Source organism: Pteropus alecto, unplaced genomic scaffold (assembly GCF_000325575.1).
Source record: "Pteropus alecto unplaced genomic scaffold, ASM32557v1 scaffold45, whole genome shotgun sequence".
Taxonomy (NCBI): domain Eukaryota; kingdom Metazoa; phylum Chordata; class Mammalia; order Chiroptera; family Pteropodidae; genus Pteropus; species Pteropus alecto.
The window spans coordinates 14,730,931-14,739,118 of record NW_006442491.1 but is presented as its reverse complement, the minus strand read 5'-3'; the positions used below and the strand labels follow the sequence as shown (position 1 = coordinate 14,739,118).

The 8,188-nt window shown below is 39.8% G+C and overlaps 1 pseudogene; it reads right to left on the bottom strand.

Moving 5' to 3' along the window:
• Positions 1–8,037: 8,037 nt before the first annotated feature.
• LOC112471322 lies at positions 8,038–8,156 on the bottom strand (annotated as a pseudogene).
• Positions 8,157–8,188: the final 32 nt, after the last annotated feature.

Here is an 8,188-nt window from a genome sequence, read left to right as displayed (position 1 = left end):
CTTTCTATTAATATGATTTTATGCTCATATTTATATGAATTTGTATGAATTTGTTCAATGAGATGCGAACTCAAGAACTGTCACCTTCCCATATACTCTTAAATGACACTAAATCTGGCTCAACCTCTATTGGCTTTAGTAGTGGAGAAATTCAACCCTAGACTTTTGATGAAGAGCTTCTTCCCCACTTCCTGAGAATCATACATTCATCCAGGCCTTACTCAATTCAAATACTTGCCATCTGATCTTTTGGAAGAAGTGGAGTTCCACAACTCCCTTCCACTGTCTCCTCTCAAGTTCAAGTAGCTTCTGAGTAGCATCTAGGGTCTCAAACTCTTTTCATACTTGTATTCAGCCCATTCAGAGGCCTTATCTCTGCAGATCTGTAAGCTCTCCTACCAGTGTCAGGAGAACTAACACCCTCCACCTACACTCTACCCCTTATCCTTGTACAGTAGAGCTTTATCCTTCAGCAAAATGGTTTTTTCTTGATATCACAATCAAGATATAGAACATTTGCACCACTCCAAATCATTCTGCTATGTCTCCTTCTCCATCCTCAGGCCTCAATCACTGATTGGTTTTCTGTCTATACAGTTTTGCCTTTCCTAGAATTTCTAATAAAGGGATTTGTACTGTGTATACTCTTTTAAGTCTGGGTTTATTCACAAAAGGCAACATGCACATTTCCCTGCCACTCGATTTGATTTCAGCCACATAATTGGTAAGGACCTCCCTTACCAAGGCTTGAGCCTGTGACTTGCTTCGGCTGATAGAATGAGGTGAAAGCAATAGCAGGACATTTCTAAGCCAAGGCTTCAAGGAGACTTCCAGGTTTCCACTTGCTGTCTTGTGCTTCTGCCATCATCCTGAGAACTTGCCCAGGCGAGCCCACTGGAAGTTGAGAAACATCTGCAACATAGCTGAATTGCCTCAGTCAGCCAGCCAACAGACTGATCCCAGGTGTGGATATGAGCCACCTAGCTGATCCCAGCTAACTCCAGATGCATTATTGTTGTACGCCATTGAGGATTTGTGTTATTTCTTAAGCATCCTCATGATGATGATGGATAACTGATGTAGGGAGCTTCTGGAAGCAGGGAGATGTGGTAGGAGGATAGCATAGTAATTCAGGCAAGACATGAGGATAGCAGTGAAGGTGGTGAAAAGTGGTAGGATTCTGGATATATCTTGAAAATAGAACTGACAAGATTTGCTCTTAGATTGGATATGGAGTATGGGAAAAAGAGAGGAGCCAAGAAGGATTTGGGCTCAAGCAACTGGAAGGGTTGAATTGCCATTAGCTGAGATGGGAGGAGACTGTAGAGGAACAAGTTTGGGGAAGATATCAGAGGACTGGTTTTGAGCATTTGCAATTCTTGGGAGAGTTGACATATGTTCCCTGGAATTTGGGGGTGATCATGAACTTGTAGATCAGCAGTGCTTTTTGAACAGAAGATTCTGAATCAGGGAGGCCTGATGAAGCAGGCTGTGCTAGATGAGCAGTACACTGAAGCACACCCCAAACAGAGAGGGTGGAGAGAGGCCCTTTCCTCACTTTGCTTCCCTTGGGCTGAACGCATGAAAGAGAACTGCAAGGGGTCCCCAGGTTTCTTAGAAAGGAGCACAAAGTAGAGTCGAGGCTGACACCAAATGGCTGCTCAGGTGTTGTCCAGTAAGGGGATGCTTCACCCAGAGAGAGCCTGGGGCATAGAGGATGGCAGAGGCTAAGGGAAGATATGACTGCCCCTCCCTGAAAGCAGGTCTTCAGCAGCAAAAAACATCAAGAGGAAGTTATTCAGGCAACACTCCACAAGTACCACATGTACCATTTCAGCGGAGTCCACCAACTCTTTGGGGGCTATGAGGGGCAGAGTCAGCCTGAAGGAGCCCTCCCAGGAGGCCAGATACAGAAGGAGGTCAGAGGTCAGAGCCTTTATCCTCAAGAATTCCATCAGAGAACTGAGCTAGGAAGAGAATGGGAATAGAGAGGGGGAGAGTCCTGGAATCTAGATTTCCAGCTCTCTGAGAGGGTGAGTCTAACTTTTTGTGATATTCTGTGTTAACTCATTGTCCGATAGCATGTAATAAGTTATTTAAGCTAGTTTGAGAGAAAAAGAGGAATTTATTATAACTATATTGACATAATTCACAGACCAGGAAGCAGATGCAGTAGGGCTTCAGGAAGGAAGGAAGTCTACAGCAGGAAGCCACCTCTCATCTCTGACTCTCTTGCATATCCTCTTTCTCTCTCTCTCTCTCTCACCCCTGACTCCTCCACCCCTCCTGGCTAGCTTTCTCTGTGTCTTCTACACATGTAATACACTATGACCTTGCAAAACTCCCAGGATTACATGTGAGGGCCCCAGACTCCTGAAGACACAGGCCAATATTCTGTTCCAATATGAGAATCTTGAAGAGCGAATCTAATTGTCAGTCAGATGCCCACCCAGGCTGGATAGTGCTGGGATGCTGTGATTGCATCGTATGAGCATTGCTACAGCCTTCCCCAGGAAGTAGACCAGAAGACAAGGATGTGCATGCAAGTAGGTTTCTTTGGAAGATGATCCCAGGAAGTACCCGCAGGAGAGTAGAGAAGCAACATAGAGAAAGGAAGGAAGCCATGGATATGTTAGGAAAGAATGGACAACTGGGCCTCAATTCCACTTGGACCTCTGGGAAACTACGAAAAGCACACCTCAGAATAGTCCTACCTGAAGATTAAGGTAGCTCCGGTATTTATCCACCAACTCCCATCAGTTACTGGTTGAGGGCTGCTCCCAAAGGTGTTATTCCTCCTCGGCCTCCATCCGAGCCCAAAGTTAGCTCAGGTGGAAATTCTAAATGCTGGCACCAATGGTATCTGCTATAGATTTCATTCAGGAATGGGAATGCTCAAAAGAGCATGGCTGAAAGTATGATTGAAGAAAACAGAAATTTCAATACCCCTCTGCCTTAGACTTCCCAGCGAATGGACAGTATACGAGAATTAAGCAGTGAAGAACTTAATACCTGAAAAGAGATCACAGAACGGCTTAACACACAGAACTCACTAGCAGAGACTCTGCCTGTATTTTGATTCGCTTGCAGTGAAAAGAAAGAAACTGAGTTTTTCTTTTAAATACACTGTTTTTGCTGGAAGGCATTAAAAATGTAAAAGCAGATCATAATGGAGTAATGAATAATGTGTTCTTCCTTCTATATTGTTATAATGATGTTTGCCGTTAATTGAACTTGAGAGTGAAACAGTGATCCTAAAACGCATTATTTTATTTCCACTAAAAAGTGCCCCTCATTTTTAAATTCAGTTTGTCAAAGTCATGTATTTTTCTAACAGCCTCAGGAGCTCAGTTAGTGTTAGTCCCCTTTGAAAACAATGGAAGCTTTGTGCCCTCTTTAGTGCCTGAAGCGAGACAGCAAATGAGACCCATGAGAATTTGGGGCTTAGGCAAAGTTCCAGATAACATTTGGGGCTTAAGTGCTCAGATTAGGGCTGTGATGGAGGGAGGGAGGTTTGGAGTTCAGGGGCCTTGGTTACCCATTTACAGCACAAGGGGTAACCAGAGATGCTGGGTCCTAGTGGGGGCAGAGGCACCTCCCAACAAAGGGGGCTGCCTACACTCCTCTGGTAGCCTCCTCTCACCCTGAAATAGAAGTGGTAGATTCTACAACTGCTTGGAAATGTCCCCTGTACATTTCTTCAGCCCAGATTTGTAGAGACCCAGTGCTTTTCTCAGTATACAATAATTCCTCTAATGTCTTGAGTGTCTTAAAACAGTACACCAGACATTCAAAGGTACCTTTAAAAGACCCCTGCTTTTCTTTAAAATAAAAAATGTGTAGCTACAGTTGACCCTGAATATGGGTTTAAATTGTGCTGGGTCCACTTATACATGAATTTTTTTCAATAAATACTGTAAATATATTTTCTCTTCCTTATGATTTTCTTAATAATATTTTCTTTTCTCTAGCTACTTTATTATAAGAATACAGAATGTAATACACACAAAATACAAAATATATTAATTGACCATTTATGATATCAGTAAGGCTTCTGGTCAACAGTAGGTAGGTGTTATCAGTAGTTGTTTTTGGGGAGTCAAAAGTTATACATAAATTTTCAACTGTGTAGGAGGTCAGCACCCCTAACCCCATGTTGTTGAAGGGTCAACTGTACATTCATTTTTATGTTTGAAGTATTAATAGGAAACACCCACAACATTAATAATTTTTGTTTGTATATGAGGGTTAAGATTATACATGATTTTTACTTTTTATTTATCTGTAGTTCCTATATTTTACACAATAAACATGTATTATGTTTTTTTTCTGAAAGTGAGGAGTGAGAAAGACTCAACTTCAGAAACCAAAAAGAAGACTGATGTACTTGTCTTTAAAATTTTAAATATTTCTTGAATCAAAAGGCACCAAATTTTTTTTAAAGACAGGGGATAGACTGAGAGAAAATAATTGCAATATGTATAGCAGAAAAATAATTTTAACCAATATATGTATGTATATCATACAAATTAATAAGAAAAGAAAACCATTCGATAAAAATTGGACAAAAGGTAATAGCAATTTATGGAAGTTGAAATAAAAATTTCCAATAAACATATAAACAAATCTCAGCCTTATTAAAAATCAAGGAAATAAGAGTTACAACCAGTAATGAAATATCATTTTTGCTATCGCTTTAGGAAACATTTTTAAAATTGGTAATATCTAGAGTTTGTGAGAGTATTGTTCTTAAAACTTTTTTGATAAGGCTAGAGAGCATTTGAGAACTTGCTCCCCTGATATGTCATCATTTGGGCTCAAATAAACTCATAAAATTTTTTTAAAATTTTAATTTAAAAGGCTAATTAGTAGCCAGCATCCATGAGGATATGTACTATTGAAAATTGGCAGAGCCCTCTCTGAAGAAAACTTAGTTGTTTATGTCAACACTTTTAAGTGTGCATACTCCGCATTCCAATTTTAAGTATCTAGCCCAGAGAAATATTTATCCATGTGCATGAAGGGTAACTTACAAGAAGAAGTATGAGTCACAAAACACTGGAAACAACACAAATATCCAGCATGGGAGGATGGCTATGTAAGCTATAGTTCATCTATTTTATTGAAAACCGTGCAGCACCTAAAAAGATTTAGAAAGACCTATACATAGAGACATGGCAAGACTTTATATATGTGGGTAATGTAACATAGGCGTAACCAATGAGGGCTCTAATATCAGCCTGCCTAGATTCAAATAATGGTGCTGGCACTTCTTAGCTGTCTATGCTCAGATAAGCTTGCTTGCTTTTCTTCCTTCCTTCCTTCCTTCCTTCCTTCCTTCCTTCCTTCCTTCCTTCCTTCCTCCCTTCCTTCCTTCCTTTCTTCCTCCCTTCCTTCCTTCCTTTCTTCTTCTTCTTTTTTTTTTTTACAGCAGAAAATAATAGCTTTATTAAAAGGGAAAGTAAAGCAACAGTACATTTCCAGACGTGAAAGTGGGCAGAGCAAGAGAAGTGCAGCTCAAAAGGCTCAAGGGCTCAAGGGCCTCAGATAAGCTTTCCATGCTTCCCTTTCCCCATTTTTAAAATGGGGAAAATAATAGTATGTGCCTCCTAGGGGTTTGTTTTTTTTTTTTTAAATTAAGTGCATTAATACATGCAAAGCATTTTGAAGTGCACCTGTCTCATAGAAATGTATCTATGTATTGCTTATATATTATTAGATGAGAAAAGTAAGTTATAGAATGGCAAGAAGGATATCAAAGCTTTAATAGTAAAGATGATATTTCTATATGCACATGCTCACACATGCATAAAAAATGGTCCAAGAGAAAACAGGCCTCGTTAATAACAGCATTTATTTCTGGGAAAGAAAGGCATTTGGGTGGGGCTTAAACAGCCAAGGGGGCTTGTCCTCTCAACTCTCTATACTTCGTATTGTTCAGTTTCCTATCACAAAAATGTAACTTATGTAAATACCACAGAAAGCAATAAAATATTTTAAAACCTGAAAATCTCAACCTGTGTGTGCACACACACATGCATGCAAGCACACACGTGGACACCCGAAACATACACACACATACGTTTGTACTAAGGCAAAGCAATACAGGCTTTGACTCTAAGCTCTAAGATTTAGAGTAATCGACGTTTTTCTCAAGGAAGTTGAATGATTAAGCAATTTTCAATACTATTTTGAGTCTATTTTGGCGATAAAAGCAACTTCCTTAGCAACATGGAAACACGTGAGGTAAGGCCTTGGTTAACAATAATTTGCAGAAATAGAAAGATGTAAATGGATCTGTTCTATTAATACATTGGCTGTCACCTACCATGATGTCTTCCGGAGTTGACCGGGGGCCAATCTTACCTTGCCTTCCTTATGTGTTCTAGTTTTAATTGCATTTATGCACTTTCCCACACTTTCCAAGTGAAGGGAATAGAATGTCTCACCTAACTGTGCAGAATTTATTTTGTGTCTTTTGAAGAAGCGCTGGTGAAGAAAGGATTAGGGTGAGGGAGAAGCACTTTCTTTCAGATGCATTGTGTCTTGGGCCTCATGTGACACTTTTGTGTCATGAATGAGGAAGCATTTCACTTTTTAAAGCCTATTATTAGAAGAAAGTATTTTTAGAAAAAATTTCAATCAAAACATCACATAACGTCCATGTATTAACCACCTAGATTTAACTGATTTAAACATTTTTCGCATAACGGCTTCTGTGATTTTAAAAATTTTATTGAAGAAGAATACAGCTAAAGCCCTCTCCTTGCCCTCCTCCCATCTTCAATTCTACTTCTTTCCCAGAGGTAACCAGTATCCTGAACTGAGTGTATAACATAAGCAGGCATAGTTTCAAATCTCCTCACACAAATATGTGCATCATTCAGGATCTTGGCAGGCACATGCAAAGGGGCTAATTGAAAACAGTCTAATAAAGTTTCTATTTGCAAATGTGTAGGCTGTGATAAGGGAGTTCAGCAAGGGATGGTGAATCACCTTGGAAATAGCAACGAAGGGAATCATTATCACGCCTAGGCTTAGAGGGAAACAGAAGTACTTGCTACAGACCCAGAAAGACTTGTCGCCTGACAGCAGCTGTGGCCTTCAATGAACAAATGCAGCTTCTGCAAGCCCACTGCCTGGCAAGGTGGGAAAGAACGGCCTCCTTCTCCTTCTTCCCTCAGACTCCTACTGGTGCCCCTTATTAGATGAACCCAGCTGAAGCCAGAGGGAAGAGAGCTTGCAGATGAAGTCCATAAGGACTCCCAGGGCCATAGTGTGATGCAAAAGACTGGCAGTGAACCTGACAGTTGGAGAATATGTGTCCACAACAAAACAAAGCATTGTTTGTATGTTTTACAAATTTACTTAAATAGTGTTATACTTTTACATGTGCTTTTGAAGCTTTCTTCTTTTCATTCACCACTATATTTTTGATATTTATCCATGCTGAAGAAAATGTAGTTCTAATTCATACATGTATTTTAAGTGCTCCATAGTATTCCATCATTTCACGATCACAGGCAATGCTACGATGAACAGGCTTATGTTCACATGGTACATCTGTGCAAGAACCTTGTTTGGATAGATACATGAAAGTATGTTTCTTGAGTTGAAATTATGTACATATTAACTTTACTCAAGTATTGCAAAATTGCTCCCTATGTAATTATTCCAATGTTTACTCCCAGGGACCAAGTATGAAAGCCTTCCATTTCTGATTCTTCATTCTCACCACAATTGATGTTATCAGACTTGAAAACTTTGCTAATTTAATGGCTCTGAAATCATAGCTCATTGGTATTTGAATTTGCATTTTCCAGCTAAAGAGTGCTCTTAACTGTCCTACGCCTCCTAATCTCCCACAGTGATATTGAAGTCATGACACTGATTATCACAAAGCACTTGTTCATGCAGCTAATGTTCAGTCAATGGCGATTACAAGATATATTTTCAGTTGATTTCTCACTTCTCATATTGAGTCTTTTTAAATTAATTAATTAATTGATTGATTAATTAATTAATTTTTATTATTTATACCTACAGCACCTGGTCTTCCTAAGTGTTCTCCCCTCCAAGTACTAACCAGGCCCGACTTTGCTTAGCTTCCAAGATTAGACAGGATCGGGCTTGTTCAGGGTGGCATGGCTGTAGACCATGGACTGTGGCTCCAGTGGGGCGTGAATAC